The 24,538-nt window shown below is 38.6% G+C and overlaps 1 protein-coding gene and 1 pseudogene across 6 annotated transcripts in view; both read left to right on the top strand.

Moving 5' to 3' along the window:
• The window catches only part of ADAM10 (ADAM metallopeptidase domain 10), a 142,532-nt gene that overhangs the window by 3,191 nt on the left and 114,803 nt on the right, over positions 1-24,538 (top strand). For 2 of the 6 annotated variants that reach the window (XM_036271289.1, XM_036271271.1), the window contains one exon: positions 11,172-11,225. The exons of 1 other annotated variant lie outside the window; for it this stretch is intronic. The gene's annotated coding sequence lies outside the window, so the exon portion shown is untranslated. Of the gene's footprint in view, positions 1-11,171; positions 11,226-24,538 lie in introns of those variants that run through there. 3 more of the 6 variants (XR_004960629.1, XM_036271249.1, XM_036271280.1) reach the window with 2 other exon arrangements.
• LOC118636239 lies at positions 11,170-19,366 on the top strand (annotated as a pseudogene).

Genomic DNA, 24,538 nt, shown 5'->3' with positions numbered 1-24,538 from the left:
TGTATTTGTAGGAAGATAGTATAAAATTTCTAGATTCCAGTAAGTGTCTATGTAGATATATACTCAAATATATACCAAAAATGCCCTTTTTAAAAATTAATTAATTTTTTAAGTCCTTACCCAAGGACATTTTTCTGTTTATTTTCAGATTGAGTGGGAAGGAGAGGCAGGGAGAGACAGAGACAGAGATTGAGAGAGAGAGAGTGAGAGAAACACCCGTGTGAGAGAGACACATCGATTGGTTGCCTTCTGCACCATCCAAGCCAGTGCCAGGGTCCGAACCACAACCAAGGTACATGCCCTTGACCAGAATCGATCCCGAGACTTTTTGGTCTGTGGGCCGATGCTCTAACCTCTGAGCCAAACCAGCCAGGGTCATAAAATGCTTTTTAAAAATTATTTGTAACCACATTAGAAATTTATTGGACCTATTTTATTAAATATAATTCAAAGACTTTTTATGTATTTGAGATGATTACTTTTTAATACAAATATGTCGGATAGTTGGTGTCTTTTTAAAAAAAATTAATTGGTGTGTTTGAGTGTATTTTAGCTGTAGCAGTAACTTCAATCCCTTAACATTTTGGTTTGATGAAATTGTACATAAAATGAACTTTAGAGTATGACATTTTTTTAATATTTAAAAATCTGGTGTAAATACTTTCCTTTGTACCATACATCCTATAGAAATAAGTTTTCTGGAAGTTTGGCCCAAAGTATTAAAAGTATAAACTATTTCTTTCACTTCTTTTTTTTTAGTCTACTTTTTTTTTTTTTAATGTTAAAAGTATTAAAGCTGTCCCCCTTTTTTCCCCATTGACACCGCCCTCCGCCTTCCCCAGCCTAGGTGTAGATTGATTGTGCATATATGCATATAAATTCTTTGATTTATCTCTTCCCACCGCTCCCACCCCCCCATCCCTCTGAGGTTTGTCAGTCTGTTCCCTACTTCCATGATTTTGGATCTCTTTTGGTCGACAGTTTATTTTGTTCATTATGTCCCACAAATAAGTGAAATCATGTGGTACTTGTCTTTCTCTGACTGGCTTATTTTGCTTAGCATAATATTCTCCAGGTCCCTCCATGTCATCTCGAAAGGTAAGAGATCTCTCTTTCTTATAGCTGCATAGTATTCCATTGTGTAATACAGCTTTGTGCCACAGCTTTTTTTTATCTACTTATCTCCTGATGGTCACTTGGGCTGTTTCCAGATCTCAGCTATTGTAAATTGTGCTGCTTTGAACATAGGGGTACATATATTCTTCCTGACGGGTGTTACAGGCTTCTTAGGATATATTCCAAGAAGTGGGATCACTGGGTCAAATGGCAGTTCCATTGTTAATTGTTTGAGAAAACACCATATTGTTTTCCATAGTGGCTGCACCAGTCTGCATTCTCATCAGCAGTGTGCTAGAGTACATTTTGTCTTTTATGGAGCCCTGACTATCTTTTTAACTGCAGATTAATAATCTAGTTAGCTGTGTCAGTTTAGGAAGGCCCATTTTAAGCCATCCCATACATCAGCAATTTTCAACTAGTTGCAATAATTTTATTTTTCTTATTTTTTTAAAATATGTTTTTTATTGAATAATTTTTTTTTTTTTTAGAGAGAGAGACATAGAAACATCAGTGTGAGAGAGAAACATTGATCAGCTGCCTCCTGCATGCTCCACACTGGCGATGAAGCCCCCAACCCAGGCATGTGCCCTCACTGGGAATGAAACTGGGACCTCTCAGTCCATGGGACAATGCTCAATCCCATGAGCCACACCAGCCTGGTGTTGCAAGAATTTTTAAAACATGCAATACCTCTGACCGCTTTGGGTCAGTGGTTAGAACATCAGTCTGAGGACCAAGGGATTGCAGGTCTGTGTGTGTGCTAGAGGCAGCCAGTAGATGTGTCTCTCTCATATTGTTTCTCTCCCTCCCTCCGTCCCTTCCATTCTATCTAGAAATCAATGGAAAAATATCCTTGGTTGAGGAGCAACAACAAATAAATGAAACAAAGCATACAATACCTGACTATTTAGTTAGGGTCACTGATCTCTTTTCCCTTAAATTGGCAAAAAATGACAACAGCTGCCCGGCCGGTGTGGCTCACTGGTTGAGTGCACCAAGAGGTCGCCTTTTCAGTTCTTGGTTAGGGCAAATGCCCAGGTTGTGGGCCAAATCCCCAGTTGGGGGTCATGCAGGAGACCGCTAATTGGTATTCTCTCTCACTGATGTTTCTCTCTCTCTCCCTCCCCTTCCTCTCTCTCTAAAATCAGTAAAAAAACAAAAAAACAAAATTATAATTATGGTGTTTCCAGGCCTGCTTTTGTTTGAAATCTATTAGTTACAACATATAAATGGATAAAATGTATTTTATGAAATTGAAGTACTAGAACATCATTAGCAAACATTAGTACATACAATTTAAGAAAATCCATAATTCTTTTTCCAATACACTTAAAAAAAAATGTTTTATTGCCCTGGCCCGTTTGGCTCAGCGGTTAGAGTGTCGGCCAATGGACCAATGAGTCGCGAGTTCACTTCTGGTCAAGGGCACATACCACGGTTGAGGTTCATCCCTGGTCCTGGTTGTGGTTGTATGGGAGGCAACCGGTCAATGTGAGACACATCGCTGTTTCCCTCCCTCCCACTCTATCTGAAAATAAATAGAAAAATATCCTTGGGTGAGGATTTAAAAATAAATTAAAATATGTTTTACTGATTTTTTTAGAGAGAGAGAGGAAGGGAGAAGGGGAGAGAGAGAGAAACATCGATGAGGGAGACACATCGATTGGCTGCCTCCTGTACACTCCCCCCACTGAGGATTGAGCCCGCAACATGGGCATGTGCCCTGACCTGGAATTGTACTGGTGATCTCTTGGTCCATGGGTCGATGCTCAACCACTGAACTGCACTGGCTGCGCTCTCCAACACAATTTTATACCTTTATAATAATTAATCTTTCAGTCTTTTAAAATGCCTATTATTACGAGTTTACATCATGGTATTTATGCAGTTTTGTGTTCTGTAAAAAATTAACATATAGTTAAAACATTATATACAAAACAGACACTAAAATATTGGTAAGTAGTCTAGAGACAGTTTTGTTTGTCACAACCTGAGGGATGCTACTGGCATATAGTGGGGTAGAGTACAGAGATGTTGCCAAAACATCTTACAGTGCACAGGATAGACTCTCCTATAGTGAAGAATTATCTGGTCAAAATGTCAGTAGTGCCGACATTTAAAAGATATTTGAATCTAGAAGATATTTGAATCTTCTTTCTTTGGTATTTCTGATAGCTTACTGTTTGTTTGTTAATCCTCACTTGGGGATATTTTTTCCATTGATTTTTAGAGAGTGGATTGGGGGAGAGAGAGAAAGGGAAGAAACGTTGATTGGTTGATTGGGATTGAATTTGCAACCCAGGTATGTGCCCCTGACTGGGAATTGAACCCGAGACCCATTGGTCCTCGAGCTGAAGCTCTAACCACTGAGCAACCGACCAGGGTGATAACATACTGTCTTAATTCATTACTCAAGTTTCGTAAGTCTCCTGTATTCCTATTCAGAACTCCAGTGCTCTAAACATTGCAGTTCTGAAACATGTACTTAATCATTTAATCTTTTAGCACTTTTCATTCTTCATTGTCCAGTTTGTGGTAGGGGAAAAAAACCCCGATTTTGTTAATTTATAATAGTGATTGAATGATTGATGGCTCATGAGGATGATTTAAAAACCCAACTAAACCAGTTGCTTGTTCACCAAGAGGAGCCATAGATTATAGTAGAATTTTAATTTCTATGGGGAAAGATATTTTGAGGTACTCAATCAGCAACATTGCAAATCTATCTTCAGAAAATTCTACCCAGTTTCAACTTTTCATAATTTATTTTCTTCAAAAATTTAACTTACAAGTTCTCAAAAATTTCCATGTCTTTTTCATACCTTCATTTCCCCTCACTTTATCATCAGTAACACCTTTGGTAGAATTGTTTTATTTGTACATTCAGATTTCCTGAAAGGAGGCAGAGGCAGATGGTTTGGGATATATATAATATGGGAGAAGGGTGAAGTAGTAAGAGTGAGTTTAAGATGAAATGCAGGATCTGGATAGATATAGTAGTGGCTGGATCCATTGTGTGTGTGTGTGTGTGTGTGTGTTTAGGCAGGTTGAAAGTCACAGTCCCTTACATGGGTTACTGTCTACTTGTGTATAAACTTTTTGAAATGGTATAAAGTAATTTCATATTAGCATAGAAATCTAAATTTTATGTACATTTCCACTTTGGTATTTTTAAGTTGCATATCATAAGTTAGTGATAGAGATGTAATACATTTGGTAGGTTTTTTTTTTTTTTTTTATCCTCACCCGAGGATATTTTTCCATTTTTTGTACAGATAGAGTGGGAGGGAGAGAGAGGAAGGGAGAGAGAGAGAGAAACATCGACGTGAAGGGACACATCTAGTGGCTGCCACCCGCACGACCAACCAGGGCCGGGGACAAACTGCAACCGAAGTACATGCCCTTAGCGGGAACCGAACCCGGGTCTCTCCGGACCGCAGGCAGACGCTCTAACCGCTGAGCCAAACCGGCCAGGGCCATTTGGTAGGTTTTAATCATTGATGTTTGTGTTCTTTGTGATTGATTTAGTTTATATTTTAAAAAATTTTTATCCTCACCCGAGGACATTTTTCCATTTTTTGTTTGGATAGAGTAGGAGGGGGAAGGGAGAGGGGGAGAGAGAGAGAGAGAGAAAGAGAAACATCCATGTGAAAGGGACACATCGAGTGACTGCCACCCACAGAACCTAACCAGGGCTGGGGACAAACTGCAACCGAGGTACGTGCCCTTAGCAGGAACCGAACCCGGGACTCTGGTCCGTGGGCTGATGCTCTAACCGCTTAGCCAAACCAGCCAGGGTGATTTAGTTTATATTTTAAAAAGAACTGCTTACTTTCACTTCTGAGCCAGCTAGCTAATCTAAAAAAGTGGGTGTGTTGAAATATGCTTATAATTGTAGACACACCCTCTTTATCTTGAGTTTTCACTTGTAACTGTGAGGTGTAGATAGTTGTTTGTAAAAAATGATTTGACTGGTTTATAGTGAAGAAGTGGATATTGTGGTTTAAGTTTGGAGTCACATTATAGAAGTAGTGTTTCAAAGAGTGCAGTAAAGGCACCTAAGTATATTACTGAAATATAGGACATGATAGTTCCTGGAAGACTACCTTTGTTATACAAGAGAACAGTTTTGTTAATGGTATTTAGTGCTTCAAGATCATAGTGAATACATATCAAATATGAGAAGCATTGGTCAACACATGATACCTAAAACACAGTTGATGACTCAAGTTCCTTAGGAAGGAAATAGAGTTTTTTATTATTATTTTTTCATGATTGATTTTTAGAAAGAGAGGAAGGGAGAAGGAGAGAGAGAGATGGAAACATTGATGAGAGAGAACATAGATTGGCTGCCTCCTGCAGTCCCCCACTGGGGATCTGGCCCACAACCTGGGCATGTTGCTCTGACTAACAATTGAAACGGCGATCTCAGTGCATGGGTTGATGCTCAACCACTGAGCCACACCAGCTGGGCGGAAATACACTATTTTTTAAAAAAGATTTATAAAAATTGATTTTTAAGGAGAGAGAGAGGGAGAAGGAGAGAGAAAAACATCCAAGTGAAAACATCGATTGGCTGCCTCCTGCACGCCCCCTACTGGGGATCTAGACAGAATACCCGGGCATGTGTCCTGACTGGGAATTGAACCAGTACCCTGTCAGTGATCTGATTGAGATGCTCAACCAACTGAGCCATACTGGCCAGGTCAGGAAGGAAATACACTTTTATGTTGGGGTAAAATGCTCTTGGTACCCGATTAAAACAATATGTTTTTTATTTATTTTTACTTTTTAGAGAGAGAGGAAGGGAGAGAGAGAGAGAGAAAAGAAACATTGATGTGAAAGAGGCACATAGATTGGCTGCCTCCTGCATGCTCCCCACTTCCCATGGGGCCCCCAACCTGGTCATGTGCCCCAACCGGGAATCAAACCAGGACTTCTTAGTCCATGAGACAATTCTCAATCCACTGAGCCACACTGGCTGGGCATGTATTCTTTTTTAAAAATTGGGGATATATACTAAATCTCTGGATGGTAAGGTGTAAGGTATATGTCTCTATAGCAATCACTTTTGTAATCAGGGAAAATAATTTTATTTTAAGGCAGATTACTGTTAGTAAATGGTGACTTTGTAAAGTTACAGGATATAAAAATACAGTTGGCCCTGTGTATCTGTACGTTTACCATCTACTAATTCAACCAACCTCAGAGTGAAAATATTCAGGAAAAAAAATTTTAGTAAGTTCCAAAATCAGAACTTGAATTTGCCATGTATGGAGCACTACACTGAATCCACACAAATGAAGTTATGTGTAGGCATTCCCTTCTGTAGCCTTTTCGCACATATAGATTATGTGCAAATACTGTGCCGTTTTATATAATATCCATGGATTTTGGTATTTGCATGGGTCCTGGAACTAATCCCCTAAGGATACCAAGGGACGACTGTACTGTTCTCAAATTGTAAAAAGGGAGAAAACCTCCTGTTCTCTTAGGTTACATTTATTTCTGCTTCTTACACCTGCTGGTCATTTCCTACTCTTGCATACAGGTGATTTTTTGGTATTACTTTACTTTTCCCCCCAGTTTTTCTTCTAAAATTTTTTAAATCTATTTTCTCTATCTTACAGGTTCAATTCAGTTATTATTCTACCAGTTTTACACATAGGCATTTGCTTGATACACTGTGTTCATCTTTTTTCTATCTTTTTATCTTATAAACTTTTATACATTCTGAAAGATTAGAAGTATATATAGTTCATTTAACACTTGGATACCTTTCATTTAAATTTAATGGTTATTTTTTGCCACAATTGCTTATTCTGTCTAATATGCTAATCCTCACCTACACCCCTAACCATTTGAAAGTAAGTTGTACCCCTAAATACTTCAGTATGGATCTTACAAGGTTAAGGACATTATCTGATATAACCAAGAAGAAGATTATTTTCTCTTTAAGTTTGGGGATGTTTAAGTAACCCATGAAGTTTGTAAGTACTAGGCACCATGTAAATTTATTGTATGCTTTATGAAGGCAGGATTTCTGGCCACTACAACTAAGGACCAGAAAGTAAATGCTGTTGGTATGTGTTCTGTTTAGGTATAATAAAGTAACAGTATAGGAAGGAGGAAGCATTGGCTGAATAACTACACTGCAGGATAGAGCTATTTTATATGGGAACAATGGCACAATAACATATAATAGCATTGCGGTTATCACATAAATATGACCTCTTAGAATAAACATGTGGTTATAAGGATGAGCCTAGTAAAGATGTTAAGGTAGAGGAAAAAAATCAGTAATGTTTCAAATGGAAAGATATTTGGCACATAGATAAACTTCAATTATGTAGAAATTTTCCTCAGTGGAAATTGTCATTTTTCACTGTCAGATTGCTAACATCATACTGTACTCTAGGTTAAATATATTTTATTTTCATCATCATCAGGTAACAGATCTGTTTGTCCCTTGTTAAGAACTTAACATGAGAATATTTTCAGTGAGTATTTTGTTCTTTATTAGAAGGGATAAAAGGAGTTACAGATTCCTGTCCTTGGAATCTTTCATGTTGCCTTCCATGTCATGCATTTTGCCCTGCGTGGGTAATATATCAGAGTGATAAAAGAAGCCCCAGGCCTATATTCAGGGACAGCATCAGAACACTAGTTTTTGTGTTTTTATTTCATTGTTGTTATTTTGTTTTTTATTCCTAGATTTGTAGGCTGTATTCCCTTTCATACAAATCTACTTCATGTAAATAAAGGATTTAAATTAGAGGAAGAATTATGGAACACAAATCTTAAAAAAATTTTTTAATCCTCACCTGAGGACATTTTTCCATTTTCTGTTCAGATAGAGTGGGGAGGAGGGAGGGAGGGAGAGAGAGAGAGAAAGAGAGAGAAAGCAAGCAAGAGAGAAACATTGACGTGAAAGGGACACATTGAATGGCTGCCATCCGCATGACCAACCAGGGCCGGGGACAAACTGCAACCGAGGTACATGCCCTTAGCGGGAACCGAACCTAGGTCTCTTGGGACCACAGGCCGATGCTCTAACCGCTGAGCCAAACTTACCAGGGCTGTTAATTAATTTTTTAAAATGTTTATTGATTTAGAGAGAGAGAAAGGGAGAGGGGGAGAGAGAGAGAGAAACATCAATGAGAGGGAACATCGATTGACCACTTTCTGCGTGCCCCCACTGGGGATCGGGCCCACAACCTGGTCATGTATTTTGACTGGGAATTGAACCAGCAATCTCTTGGTGCGTGGGTTGATGCTCAACCACAGCTGCACCAGCCGGGCATCATATATTAATTTAAATGGCAGTGGACCTCTGGACAAAGTAGTTTCTGTGCCTGTACTTATTAGTTGCTTTAATGGTGATCCCCATATTTGAATCTGCAGCCCAGACCTCTTCCTTGAATTTTAGACTTCTGTATCCCAGCTGCATCTCCAGTTAGATGTCTAGTGGGCACTCCAATTTAACATGTCCAAAAACAAACCTGATTCCCTTATCCCCAGCCTTTTGTCCTATAGTCTTTCCCATCTTAGTAAGTGGGAGCTCAGTTCTTCAGTTGCTCAGCTTAAATGCTTTGAACCAGGCCAGTGTGGCTCAGTGGTTGAACATCGACCCATGCACCAAGAGGTCACTGGATTGATTCCTGTCAGGCTACATGCCCAGATTGTGGGGCCAATCCCCAGTGAGGGGCATGTAGGAGGCAGCCAATCGATGTTCTCTCTCATTGATGTTTTTCTCTCTCTCCCCCTCCCTTCCTCTCTTTAAAATCAATAAAGGAAAACAAAACACAACACTTTTTGAGTTATTCTTGATACACGTTTTCTCTTACACCCTGCATACAGTCTCCATCAAATCCTGTTAGCTCCGCCTTCCAAGTATATGCGGATTTTGACTAATTCTCACTAGTTCCACTGCTACTACGCTGGCTGATACAAGCCAACATTCAACTCATTTGAATTACTGTAAAGCTTGCTGCCTGTTCTCCATGTTCTCCTAGTCTCTTCTCAGTGTAGCAGTAACTGTGATCCTGTTCAAAAGCTACTTGATTAAAACCTTCTACTGGAAAATTGTATACATTAAAATGGTTAAAATGATAAGTTTAAAGTTATGTGAGTCGTTCCTTAGTAAAGCATGTGATAAAATTAAGAACTTATAAAACCCCATTCAGTGGGTTACTGTTTTAAGGAAAAGCTGAAGTCCTGATAGTGGCTTGTATGGCCCTACATGATATATATGTACACTTATACACTTATCCTCCTAGGGCTTGTACTGTTTTTCCCTTTGTTTGTTTCTGAAATAGTGGTAAAATATACATAACATAAAATGTACCATCATGACCATTTTTGAGGTATGTAGTTCAGTATCATCAAGTACTTTGTCTTTGCTCAAATATTAGTGAGATCTTCTTGTTACCTCATATAAAAATACTCCTTCCTTTGCACATTTTATTTGGTTATGCTGCAGTGACACTCTAACAGCAATTTCAAGTTATTTACGTTTTTGTTACATTGTTTGTCTTCCTTCTCTAGAATAAAGCTTCATTAGGTTTGTTTTGTCCACTACTATATTCCCAGCACTTAAAACATCAAGCATGCCCTGGCTGGTTTGGCTCAGCGGTTAGAGCGTCGGCCTGCGGTCCAGAGAGACCCGGTTCGGTTCCCGCTAAGGGCATGTACCTTGGCTGCAGTTTGTCCCCGGCCCTGGTTGGTTCGTGTGGGTGGCGGCCACTCGATGTGTCCCTTTCACGTCGATGTTTCTCTCTCTTCCTCTCTCTCCTTCCTGCTCTATCTGAGTAAAAAATGGAAAAATGTCCTCGGGTGAGGATAAAAAAAAAAAAAAAAAATCAAGCATATAATAAGTGTCATTATATTATGTGTTGAGTGAATAGATTACTGAACTAAATAATTTCACTTTGTGTAAATTACATAAGAATTAGAATTTCTAGGTATGTCGGGAAATACTTAGCTTCTAAATCTTTTTACTTTAGTTGACTTTTTTCGGTCTCTCACCCCAGGATATGCTTTTTATTGCTTTTAGAGAGAGGAAGGGAGAGAGAAACAATGATCGGTTGCCTCCTGTATCTGCTCTGCAACCTGGGTATGTGCCCTGACCAGGAATCGAACCTGCCACCTTTCGATGTGTGGGATAATGCTTCAACCAGTTGCACCACACCAGCCAGGGCACTTTAGTTGATTTTGAAATGAAATGAAACTGCCATTTTTGTTAGCATATTTGTTTTGCTCATTGAGTATTTTTTTATGCCATGTTAATTAAAAATTAGGTAGGTTGAATGAGTTAGAATTTTCTCTGTAAAAACTAAGTTACTTTTTTCAACTGCTATGTGTTTTTACTTAAAAGAAAAAGTTTATTTTTAAAGTACTTAGCCATTGTCATTCACTGTAAAAATTGGACTAATGGGAAATGTTGAGTATCTCCATGGTTTTCTGATTATATCCAATAAGATTATAAACTTTACTGTGTTGTTAAGGTGAAACTTTAAAAATATGTTTTTATCGATTTTATTATTTTTAAGAATAGTTTATTGATTTTTAGAGAGAGGAAAGGAGAAGAGAGAAACATTGATGAGAGCACATCTATCCGCTGCCTCTTGCATGCCCCCCCACTGGGGATCAAGCTCGCAATTTGGGCATGTAACATGACCAAGAAGCAAACTAACAACTTTTTGGTACACTGTCAATGCTCAACCAACTGAGCCACAGTGTCCAGGGCAAGATAAAACTTTTAAAAACCCATTTTCATTTTGGAGTGGATTTAGAATCACATTATGTTAGAACTAGAAGGAACTTTTGTTGTCTTTGGTGGGTCACTTAACTTCACTTTGCCTCATTGTGAAATTAATTATACTTGCCCTATACGGTTGATACAAGGGTTAAGTGAGGTAATATATTCATTCATTAATTTAGCTGTGATTTACCGAATTATGTATTGTTCACTATTCTAAGCTCTATTAATTCATTTATTCCATATAACAACATTATTGGGTACAGGTATTGCTATTTCCTCTATCTTACAGATGGGAAACCTAAGGCACAGAGATACAAGTAAATTGTTCAAGATGACTCAACTAGTAAGTGGCAAAAGTGGGATTCTAACCCATGATGTTTAGTTCTATTTATAAATAAATGTAATGCTTGCTAAAGTGTTGTAACATACACTGAGGTTTGTTGACCATGTACTTCTGTGGTTATTGAAAAACTTAGTTGCAACAGGACTGTGAGAGTTATAACTTTCCAAAAGTCCTGCAAAATGGTTGAAAGCTGCGTGAGTAATTGCAAAGACAGATATCTGAAACACACTCATAGCATTAGTAGAAGATTTTTTAAAAACATGTCTAGTGAATAAATCTATGTTTTTAACCAGCTGCATTTTGCAAATGCTTGCTTGACCTGTTAGAAATATACTTCTTGGGTGAGTATCATAGGAACATATATTTTCTGATGATTGATTTATGGCTCTCTTACTGGCAAGGTATGGGCTGCTTTCTTTATACATAGAAATGAAAATGGAAATTTTCATGAAACATTGAGTGGATTCATCAGTTCTTACTACAAACATTTACTGAGCACACATTTTCTGTCTGACTGTTCTAGATACTGGATGGTACATCATTGAACAAAGTCCTTGTTCTCATGAAACTTATATTTTAGTGGTAGAGGGTTATATGTCAGTGAAAAATAATATTGAAGAAAGCTAAAGAAGTGTATTGAATGAGAATGACTGGCTCAGTATGCTTTTAGATAGGGTGATCAGAGAAATTGACTGGATATGTGAATAAGTGTGGTAGTCAACCCTGCTTTGGGGGAAGGTGTTCTAGGCAGAAGGACAATAAGGAGAGTAATGTGGGTGTAGCACACAATAAGGGGAGAGTGGTAGAAGATAAGGTGAGAAAGCTACAGAGTGGAGTGGGGGGAATGCAGCCCCTGATAAGGATCATATGTAACCTTGTAAGCCATGATTAGGACTTTGTACAGTTGGGAAATCTTTGAAAGGTTTTGAGTAGAGTAGTAACACGATGTGACTTTACTTGAATATTACTCTTTCTGCTGTGTAGAAAATAGACTGTAGGGGTAAGAGTGGAAGCAAAGAGGGCAGTTAGTTATTTGTCATTGTTTTCGGCTATTCCAGAGCCTTTGGAACCTTGCTACGTTTGACCCATTTTCAGGGTTATGAATTCAATCTCCCTAATTCTGATTCTTAGCCTTTTATTTGCAACTAGGACACCGGCATGCAAACTAGTATTCTAAAGTAAGATTCTCTAATCAGGCATGACTGGAGACGTGAATTCTGAACTGAGCAGACATGTTTGCTTGCTAAAGTTTTGCCAGTAGTGTGCATCTTTCAGACAATTATGAAATATTTTTTTCTTGTATTTCTGGTACAAAAGTGACATTGGAGGGGCAGAGCAGTATTGGTGTTTTTCACATGATGTTTTTGGGTAATTATAGTATATACTGCTGGTTTCTGGGGACACCTGGCTAGTCTTGAGGACAATAAAAGTGCTGAAGGTTCCAGTATTATTGTTAAGTAATAGAATATTACTTCAAGTAAGAGAATATTGTATGAGAAGTATGAGAATTAAGTACGATCATAATGGAGAATGCTTTATATTATTTATGGGGAAAAAATGTAGATTCTGGGTTAAATTTTCTTTGTAGGATTTGCATGTTGATTTGCAGTAAACACAAAATTTTGGATTCCTATTTGTGTCTGGTACTACTTTGATATTATAGAAGCACTGATATTGTTAATACTGGGGGATGTATATTTTTGGATTGATGAAAACTGGGAAAGTATAGCAAGTAACAGCATCAGGAGTAGAGTAGTTGATTAGGAATTAGAGGAGACAAGTAAGCAGCTTAGAACTAGGGAATCAGGAAGATCTGTAACAAGAGGGGATCAGATACAAAGGTGAGTAGATTAGAGGTCATTCTCTGTTCAGATAGAGTTGAGGAGATGGGTGAATATTAAACTGCATCAGTACGATTTGGTGATAGAGCTGCATTCTGTTCCTATTTTTTGAGCTTTTGACTGGTTGCTAAAGTATAAGAACAAATCTCAGTTGAGTAGGTTCAGACACTGCATGTGAGAACAGGCAATTTTGTGATGTCTAACTGAATGAAGGAGTGCAAGGCTTGGCGATTGGCATGGGTTCCTATAGAGTAAACTGTGCCAATTTCAATCACGAGCTGTGGAAATGAAGGGTGTGTGTGTGTGTGTGTGTGTGTGTGTGTATGTATTTGGTCTATAAAAAGTATATTCTTTGGTATTTCATTACATGTCTTTCTGCATCTTAGGTAGATGTCAGTTTATCAGTTTAGGTTTTGAAAGGTCCCTGCCATGTTCTCTGTTTTGATCATTTTTTCCTTTTCAGTTTTTTGTAGTCACATCAGAAATGTGAATGATGACTTACCTTGCTTATGATGAGGGTAAAGAATTGTAGAAAAATCATGAAGTCGTTGAAACCAAAATTATCTCCTTGGCACTACCTCTTGTTTGCTCTTTGACCCTGGGCTTTTTATATATCTCTCTCTCAAACCTCAATTTTCTTTTTTTTTTTTGCTACGTGCCCCTAGCAGGAAACGAACCCAGGACTCTCTGGTCCGCAGGCCGATGCTCCAAACGCTGAGCCAAACTGGCCAGGGCATCAAACCTCAATTTTCTTTAAAATGGGCTAATTGTTCTTATTTTATAGGTCTATTAGGTAGATTAAATGAAAAAATGTGGAATACTGGGCCTGGCAGATAAAATGTGCTCAATAAAGTTATTATTACATACAATTTATAAACATTATTTAATAAGTTTATCAAGTCAGAATATTTCTTATATGTAACAAGCTATCAATGTGCATTTTGAAAAAATATAATGCATTTTAAAAGTAGGCATATGTATTAGTTTTTTAATTTTTTCATTTAAAGATATGGAGCTTTTTTTTTTTTTTTTTTTTGCATTTATCTTCAGATAGAGCAAGAGGGAGAGAGGGAGGAAGAGAGAGAAACATTGATGTGAGAGAGACACATCGACTGGCTGCCACCCACACGACCCCAACCAGGGCTGGGGATAAACTACAACCGAGGTACATGCCCTTAGCGGGAACTGAATCCGGGCCTCTCTGGTCCACGGGCTGACGCTCTAATTGCTGAGCCAAACCTACTATGGCTAAAGGTATTCTTATTAAAGTCAGGAACAAAGTAAAAATGTCCTCACTTACAGCCTGGCAGGTGTGGCTCAGTAGTTGAGCATCGACCCATGCACCAAGAGGTTGCCAGTTTGATTCCTGGTCAAGGCACATGCTTAGGTTGTGGGCTCAGTCCCCAGTGGGGGCATGAAGGAGGTGACCAGTCGGTATTCTCTCTCATCGATGTTTCAATCTCTCCCTTTCTCACAAAAATCAATAAAGAAAAAAAAAATGCCCTCACTTACAGTTACTCAGCCTAGTTTGATGGTCCTAGTTAGTGTAATAAGTTTTAAAAAAGATAGAGTTGTAAATAGATGAATAAACAATTTAAATATGAAAAGCAGAATCAACAAAGAAGGGGGGTAGAGAAGAATAATGTTCTTAGAAATTTGCATGCAACATCAAGGGACTCATGAATTCCCTTCAACAGAAATGAAACTAAATGTTTAAGTGGCTTCCTATAGATTTGATATCTATTTTGCAGTGTTGTGACTATTCAACTCTGCTGTTGTAGTATGAAAGCAGTGACAGAAAATATGTAAATGAATGAGCAAATAACTATGTTACAAAAAATAGTTGACCACCTGAAAATGGCCTGTGGTTTATAGTTTGCCTATCCTGGAAACTTTTTCTAATTAGTGTATTACCTGTGACATTAGTTAAGGTGTTTTTTACTTAAGTGGTAGCACTAGTAGTAACTAGCCCTGTAAATATACTATTAAAATCTTAGAGTAAAACAAGCATGTAGAAAAAGAAGAAAATAGCTTCTGGTAGAAGTCAGGGAATTTTTGTGTATAGAAAAGCAGAGTTTCTCAAACTTGAATGTGCATATACATCACTCTGGGAATAGGGTAGGTCTGGGGAGAGAGAGCCTGAGTCACTTTGGAGGATTAGTAAGTAGATCAGAGGGGAGGGAGCTCAAGATTCTGCATTGCTAATAATTTCCCAGGAAATGCTCATATACCTCATCTCTCAAACAGAGTTTGAATAGCAAGGTTCTATGTGTTAGGAAAACACCAAATGCTGTACATAGAAAATAATTTAATTGGGTAAAGCCTGAAACATCAACAAATAAATTTCCACTCTCAGTGGTAATACTTAATGAATGAATTTGTTATTTTGAACACAGGTTGAGTAGTAGGCTCCCAGACTTTCTTTGAGCTTTTTAGTTTAAATGTAGAGTTGGACCTTCAGTACTGCTAAGAAGTTCTTGAAATGGTGTAGCTGCCACTTTCTCAACTAATATTTTTCCTTGATGCTTGGTTTCTCCAAATGTTTTTTCTTTCTGTTATCTGTGATCACTGTCATTTTTTTTTATTTCCTGCATCTCTTATTACATATATCCTATTAACAAAACTGTAGTTATTTAAGACTAATGAATCATTATAAGATGCTTAATTCGTAGAGCTGAGTAGACTGTTGATTTTATTTATTTTACTGAAAGAGGAAAAGTCAGAATATTTAGAACTGTCTTTGGTTTTTATTCTGGATTTTTTGGGGGAAATTTTTATAAATTAGAGAAAAGTTTAAAAAAATTAATTGTCCCTTTCACGTCAATGTTTCTCTCTTTCCCTCCCACTCTATCTGAACAAAAAATGAAAACATGTCCTCGGGTGAGGATAAAAAAAAATTTTGAATTGGCTTTACTGAGGTCTAATTTCAACAAATTAAAATTCAACAATTAATTTTGAGAAATGTATATAGTCATGTAACAACTATCATAATCATAATCTAGAACATTCATGTCAGTCCATAAAGTTCCTTTGCAGTCAATTCATAATGCCTTCCGATTTCCCTTTTTTGTGCCTTTTTATTTATTTATTTATTATTGATTTTAGAGGGAGGAAGGAAGAGAGAGAGAGAGAGAGACAGAGACAGAGACAGAGATATGAGAGAAGAACATGGATAAATTGCCTCCCACACACACCCTGACTGGGGATCAAATCTACAACCTGGGTATGTGCCCAGACCAAGAATTGAACCTGCCACCTTTTGGTGTACGTAACAATGCCCCAACCAACAGAGCCACACCAGCCAGGACTCTTGATTTCCCTTTTGATTTCTTTTTTAATCCATGGGTTGTGTAGAAGTGTGTTAAGTCCCTAATGTTTGAGAATGTTTTCAAATATCTCCAATTGATTTAATAGCACTATAGTCAGAAAACATGCTCTATGATTTCTAGTTTTTAAAATGTATGGGGAGAGGAGGGGATCCAATATGGTGGTGGAGGTGATATTACACTCATCTCCTCCAAGGATCATATAAAAATTACAGTTAAATTATGGAACAATGAACCTGGATAAACATCTGAAGACTAGCTAAACTGAAGTTTTACAACTAAGGATATACAGAAGAAGTCACATTGAGCGTGGTAGGAAGGGCATAGACGTGAAAAATGCTGGTCCTACACCTACATGTGGGGGTTGAGAATCTGGAGGGTTATCTCAGCTGCAGAGGTCTGAGGAGCATGGGGTCTCAACCCCATTGCTGGCTTCCAAGCCCAGAGCACTAGTGCTGGGAGGAGGAGTCCATATAATATCTGGCCATGAAAAACATCAGGGATTCCAAGTGCCAGGGTGAAACAGGATACTGCTGGAAATCCAGGCACCCTCTTATAGGGCTAACCCACAAAATCTCTCTCATAGGCACTCACCTGGGCTCTGGCAGAGGGACAATGGCTTAGAGGAGACTAGAGGCATACAGGGAGAGATTGGGTTGTATGGTTTCAGGGAGAGGGCTGCAGGAACAGCTGCCAATGTCCCTGTGCTGAGTTCTTCTTCCGCACTGATCACAGACACCATCTTTCCTTGGTCCAGCACTGCCCTCCATATGTCATCAACTTGGGGAGATGTAATAGCCCTGTCTTCCCAAACTTTAGGCCCTGCTCTGCCAAGCTTGCACCTTGCAGAGGAATCTGTTGTGTGCAGCCAGCCTGGTCCCATGTTGTAGTCTTTCTTGAAAAATTCTTGAGGAAATCTGGGCAAACTCAAAGGATTTCAGAGACACACAGGGAAAGACTGAATGAGTTATGTAGCTTTAGGGTGAGGGCCATTTTTTTGCATGCCCCACTGGTGGTGGTGTTCCTGTTTTGGGTGTCCCCCCCTCCTGTGGCATTATCCTAGGGAGATGCACTTAGCCCCACCTTGCCAACTCCCTGAAGCCCGCAGGCTCCAGGAAGATGGCAGCTGGCCTTGGTGTATACTGAGACTTTGGCTGAGTGCCCTTAGATTTAGTACTGGTGCCAAGTTTGAATCTGCATCAGTCTGGTGAACACCACTTGCCCCTACCTGGTGACTCACTGAAAACTTGCCTCATGCAACTCACATACTACCAGAGGGTCTGTCAGTGGCTGAGTCTAACAGATAGCTGGCAGGTAGAGACAGATCTCAGGGTGTCTTGGGCCTTTTCCAGATCTGTCCCAGGCATGGTACTGATGGCAGACAGCCTCAGTATGCAGCTTGGCCCCTCTCATATGCACCTTGGCCCAGAAGAGGGAGCCACTAACTGTATTACTTTATAGCTTCTAACAAGAAGTCCAGGGCTGGTCACAGTCATTGTTTGATGTTGATCTGCACTAGAGTTCCTTCCAAGAGGCCCCAGAACCAACACACCCAGTAGCTGGTTTCAGACCACAATAGAGCATGCATAACCCAATTAGCTCTACAAGCAGCACAACTTAGGGGAGGTCACAGCTGGCACCAGACTCTGCAGGGGGGAATACTACTTTATGGGGTCAGCACCTGCAGAGTAGTTCATACACTGTGGTCAGGGTTAGTCCTCACAGTTAGCCAACCTGAGGGTTATCCCCGTCCATGGATAGGCACACAGCCATCAATTTCAACTACAATGGGATAGCTCACATAACCCACCCAAAGAACACTCCTGGTGATAGAGTGACTGCACCATTGAGCATCACAGGACACCTACTATATGAGGCCACCCTACCAAGCCTGGGAGACATAGTAAATTTACCTAATACACAGAAACAAATACAGAAAGGCAATGGAGAGACAAAGAAGCATGTCCCCAAATGAAAGAACAGAGGAAATCTCCAGAAAAACAACTAAATGCAATCAATGGAAGCAAGCAATCTACCAGATACAGAGGTCAAAACAATGGTCATAAAGATATTTAAGACCCTAGGGGAAGAATGGAGGAACTTGGTGAGAACTGTAACAAGAGATAGTAAGCATAAGAAAGGGCAGAGAAATCATAAAAAAGAACTAGTCAGAAATGTAGAATACAATATCTGAAATCAATACACTATAAGAAATCAGCAGATTAGATGAAGCAGATTATCAGATCAGTGATTTGGAAGATAAGGTAGTAGGAAACACCCTGTCACAGCAGCAGAAAGAAAAATATTGAAAAAAATGAGGATAGTAAGGGACTTATGGGATAACATCAATTGTAACAACATTCACATCATAGGAGTACAAGAAGAAGAAAGAGAGCAGGGGATTAAAAATCTATTTGAAGGAATAATGACTGAAAGCTTCCCTAATTTGGTGAAGGAAAAAGATACATGAGACCAGGAAGTGCAGAGTCCCAAACAAGGTGAACCCAAGATGCATTGTAATTGAAATGGCAAAGGTTGCTCTTTTACCAGGGACCCACCAAAGATGGGCTGTGTTCACACCAAGACTGTGAAGAAGGCGGCCCACATCATCATCAAGAAGTGTTACATGCGCCTGGGCAGTGACTTCTACACCAAAAAGTGCTTGTGCAAGGAGATCACCATTATCCCCAGCAAGAAGCTCTGGAAGAAGATAGCGGGCTGTGTCACACATCTGACGAAGCAGACTCAGAGAGGCCCCGTGAGAAGTATCTCCATTAAGCTGCAGGAAAAGGAGAGATAATTATGTTCCCGAGGTCTCAGCCCTGCATCAGGAGATCATTGAAATTGATCCTGATGCGAAGGTAACACTAAAGCAAGAGACTTTGGCAGTCTGTCCAACCTGCAGGTCACTGAGCCTACAATTGGGATGAATTTCAAAACACTGCGTGGAACTGTTTGAATCTTTCTGCTGTGCTGTAATGTTATCAATAAACTATGGACAACCAAAATAATAATAATAAAATGTCAAAGATTGAAGACAGAGAGAATCTTCAAAGTAGCTGGAGAAAGGCAGTTAGTTACCCACAAGGAGCTCCCATAATGCTGTCAGCTGATTTCTCAATAGAAACATTTTAGGCAAGAAGGGATTGGTGTTACATTTTCAAAGGGATGAATAGCAAAGACCTACAATGAAGCCTACTATACCCAGCAAAACTATCATTTAAAAATTGAAGGAGAAATAAAGAGCTTCCCAGACAAGAAAAAGCAAAATGAGTTCATCATCATCAAACCAGTATTTAAAATTTTTTTTTTAATTTATTGATTTGAAAGAGAAAGGAACATTGATTCATTGTTCCACTTATTTATCCACTCATTGGTTGCTTCTTGTATGTGCCCTTACTGGGATTGAACCTGCAACCTTGGTGTATTGGGACAATGTTCTAAACAACTTAGCTACCTGGTCAGGACATCAGCAAATCATTATTACAAGAAATGTTAAAGGGACTAATTTACTTTTTTATTTTCATTTTTTGTTTGTTATTTTGTTAATCCTTACCTGACGATATTTTCTCATTGATTTTATTTGTTTATTTATTTATTAAGTTTATTTAATCAATCCTCACCTGAGGACATTTTTGCATTTATCTTCGGATAGAGTGGGAGGAATAGAGAGGGGAAGAGAGAGAAACATCGATGTGAGAGAAACAGAGACTGGTCGCCACCCACACAACCCCAACCGGGGCTGGGGACAAACTGCAACTGAGGTATGTGTCCTTAGCAGGAACTGAACTTGGACTCTCTGGTCCATGGGCAAGCACTCTAACCACTGAGTGAAAGCGGGCAGGGCTTTCTCATTGATTTTAGATAGAATGGAGGGGAGGGAGAGGGAGCAGGAGAGAGAAACATCAATGTGAGATAGATACATCGATTGCTTGCCTTTTGTATGACCCTCACTGTGGCTGGGGTTCGAACCTGCAACCCAGGTACATACACCTGTCTGGGAATCAAACCTACAGCCCTTTGGTTCGTGGACCAGCACTCTAACCACTGAGACATATTGTCCATGGCTAAAGGAACTAACTTAAAATGAAGAAAGAAAGAAAAAGGGAACATAAATATGTAGAAAGGGGAAACAAATATGTACAATAAAATGGCAATAAATATGTATCTATTAATAATCACTTTGAATGCAAATGGATTAAATGCTCCAATCAAAAGACCATATGGTAGCTGAATGGATAAGAAACCAAGATCTGTATATATGCTATCTATAGGAGACCCACTTTGGATCGAAAGGCACACAGACTGAAAGTAAAGGAATGGAAAAAGATACTTCATGTAAATGGAAACAAAAGAAAAGCTGAGTTAGTCTGACAAAATAGACTTGAAAACAAAGGCTATATAATAGACAACTGTCTGGCTGGTCTAGCTCAGTGGTTGAGCATTGACCCATGTACCAGGGGGTTGCCAGTTCGATTCCCGGTCTGGACACATGCCCAAGTTGTGGGCTCGATCCCCAGGGGGAGGCATGCGGGTGGCAGCCAATCAGTGTTCTCTCATCGAAGTTTCTCTCTCTCTCTCTCTCTCCCCCTCTCACTTCCTCTCTCTTTCAAATCAATAAAGGAAAAAATTTTTTTAAAAAATGGACAAAGAAGGACGTTACACAAGGAAAAAATGCTTAATTCAGTAAGAGGACAACATTTGAAATTTAAAAACATTTATGTATTTAATGTAGGAGCATGTAAATATATAAAGAAAATATTGATGGACATAAAGGGACAGATTGACAGTAATACAGTCATAATAGGGGACTTTAACACCACATTGACATCAATGGATAGGTCTTCCATACAGAAAATCAACAATGAGAGGGGCTTTAAATGACAATGGACCAGATGAATTTAATTGATATTTTGATAGCATTTCACCCCAAAGCAACAGAACACATTATTTTCAAGTGGTCATGTAACATTTTCCGAGATAGACTACATGGTATGCTAAAAACAAGTGTTAATAAGTATAAGAAGATTGAAGTCATATCAAGCATCTTCTCTGACCAGAGTGGTATGAAACTAGAAATCAATTATAAGAAAAAAATAAAAGCTAAATATGTTACTAAACAATGAATGGGTTAACATTTTGATAAAGGCAGAAATCAAAAAGATACCTTGAGACAAATGAAAATGAAAATACGGCAACCCCAAATCATATTACCTGATATTAAACTATAGCACAAGTCTATAATAATCAAAACAGCATGGTGCAGGCATAAATAGACATAGATTAATGAAATAGAATAACCCTAACCCATGTCCATATAGTCAATTAATTGACAAAGGAGACAAGAACTAAAGGTAGTCTCTTCAATAAATGGTGTTGGGAAAATTGAACAGGTTCACACAAAACGAAACCTTATAGACGAATAAACTTAAAATGGTTTAAAGACTTAAATGTAGGTCTCAGAACCATAAGACTCCTAAAAGGAAACATAGGCTGCAAAATCTCTGACATTTCTCTTAGGAATATTTTTTCCCCTGATATAACAAAAGAAAAAAGAAAACAATGGGACTACATCTAAATAAAACGTTTTTGTACAGTAAAGGAAACCATCAACAAAACAAAAGGACAACCTCCTAAATGGGTGAATATGTTCACCAGTGATACATCTGATAAGGGGTTAATATCCAAAATTTATAAAGAATTCATACATCTCAACCAAAAAACAATCCAATTAATAGTTGAGGAGAGGACCTTAATGCAAATTAAAACCACAATGAGATACCACTTCACACCTATTACAATGGCTATTGTCAACAAATTAGCAAGCAGCAAATGTTGACAAGGATATTGAGAAAAAGGAACCCTTGTTGGTAGGAATGCAGATTAGTACAGTCACTATGGAAAGCAGTGTGGAACTCACAGAAAGAGAAACTAAAAAAAAAAAAAAAAAATCCCATTTACCATTGCAGCAAAGAAATTAAGATAGGAGGAATAAACTTAACCAAAGAAGTAAAGGACCTGTTTGCAGAAATCTACAGGACATTGAAAAAAGAAATGGAGTAGGATATAAAAAAGTAGAAGCATATACCTTGTCCATGGATTGGAAGAATTAACATCATAAAAATGTCCATATTACCCAAAGCAATCTATAGATTCAATGCAAATCTTCATTAAAATACCAGTGACATATTTCACAGAACTAAAACAAATACTCCAAAAGTTTATAAGGAGCCAAAAAGACTGTGAGTAGTCACAGGCATCTTGAAAAAGAAGACTAACGTAGGAGGGAATCACAATACCAGATATCAGATTATACAAACCATTGTGATCAAAACAGCCTGATACTGGCAGAAGAACAGGCATACAGATCATTGGAACAGAACAGAGAACCCAGAAATTCACCCCAAGACTTTATGCTCAGTATTTGACGAAGGTGGCAAGAGCATACAATGGAATAAAGACAACCTCTTTAATAAATGATATTGGGAAAATTGGACAGCTACATGCAAAAAAATGAAACTAGACCACCAATTTACACTTACATAAGGATAAACTCAAAATGGATAAGAGACTTAAATGTGATTCATGAACTCATAAAAGTCCTAGAAGAAAATGTAGGCAACAAAATTTCAGATATCACATGCAGCAGAATTTTCACTAATACAACACCTAAGGCAAGAGAAAGGAAAAAAATCAATACATGGAACTACATCAAACTGAAAAGCTTCTGTACAGCAAAAGACACAAGCATTGAAATGGAAAGGGAACCCACTATATGGGAGAGCATAATGCCAATGATACATCAGATAAGGGGTTAATTTCCAAAATATATACTCATACAATTCAACAAAAGGAAGACAAAAAGAATCCTATTAAAAAGTGGGCAGAGGACCAAAATAGACACCTCTTCAAACAGGACATACAAATGGCTGAGAGACATGAAAAAATGCTTAATATCACTAATCAGAGTTGCAAATTAAGACATCTATGAAGTATCAACTCACACCTGCCAGAATGGCTGCCATCAACAAATCCTCAAACAAGAATTCTCAGGGATGTGGAGAAAAGGGGACTCTAGTACACTGCAGACTGGTACAGCCACAATGGAAAACAACATGTGTTTTCTGAAAAAATTAAAAATGGAACTGCCATTTGACCCAGTGATTCCACTTCTAGGAATACATCCTAAGAAGCCTGAAACACCAATCAGAAAGAAAACATGTACTCCTGTGTTCATAGCAGCACTATTTACAATTGCTAAGATGTGGGAACAGCCCAAGTGTCCATCAATAGATGAGTGGATAAGAAAGCTGTGGTACATATACACAGTGGAATACTATGCAGCTGTAAAAAGAAAGAGCTCTTATCCTCTGATATGACATGGAGGGACCTGGAGAGTATTACGCTGAGCAAAATAAGCCATTCAGAGAAAGACAAATATCACATGATCTCACATATTTGTGGAATGTAATGAGCAAAATAAGCTGATGAACAAAATAGACCCAGAGACATAGAAGTAGGGTTCAGACTGACAAACTTCAGAGGAGAGGGCGGGGGTTAGGGAGAGATAAACCAAAGAACTTATATGCATATATGCATAACCAATGGACATAGACAACAATGCTGTGAGGGCAGGAAGTGGGATCGGAAGGAGGATATCAATGGAGGGAAAAGGAGAAACATCTGTGACAAAAATTAATTAAAAAAAAAAATTATGGCCCAGCTGGTGTTGCTCAGTGGTTAAGTGTCGCCCCATGCACCAAGAGGTCACTGGTTCGATTTCCGGTCAGGGCACACGCCCAAGTTGTGGGCCCATTCCCCAGTGAGGGGCATGCAGGAGGTGGCCAGTTGATGTTCTCTTTCATCTATGTTTCTATCTCTCCCTCTCCCTTCCTCTCTCTAAAATCAACAAAAAGAAGACATAATGGAGGGTCCTCAAAAAATTAAAACTGGTGCTGCCTTATGCCCCAGTGATTTCTTTTTTGGTCTATCTAAATCTAAATATAAATGTAAATGTAAATATAAAGAAACCTGAGACACCAATTCAAAATAATATATACACCCCTATGTTCATGCAGCACTATTTACAATAGCCAAGATGTGGTGATAACAGAAGTACCCATAAATAGAGGAGTAGATAAATAAG

The sequence above is a fragment of the Molossus molossus genome, unplaced genomic scaffold, assembly GCF_014108415.1.
Source record: "Molossus molossus isolate mMolMol1 unplaced genomic scaffold, mMolMol1.p scaffold_m16_p_1, whole genome shotgun sequence".
NCBI lineage: Eukaryota > Metazoa > Chordata > Mammalia > Chiroptera > Molossidae > Molossus > Molossus molossus.
The sequence above is the reverse complement of the archived record's forward strand: the minus strand, read 5'-3'. Positions and strand labels throughout refer to the sequence as shown.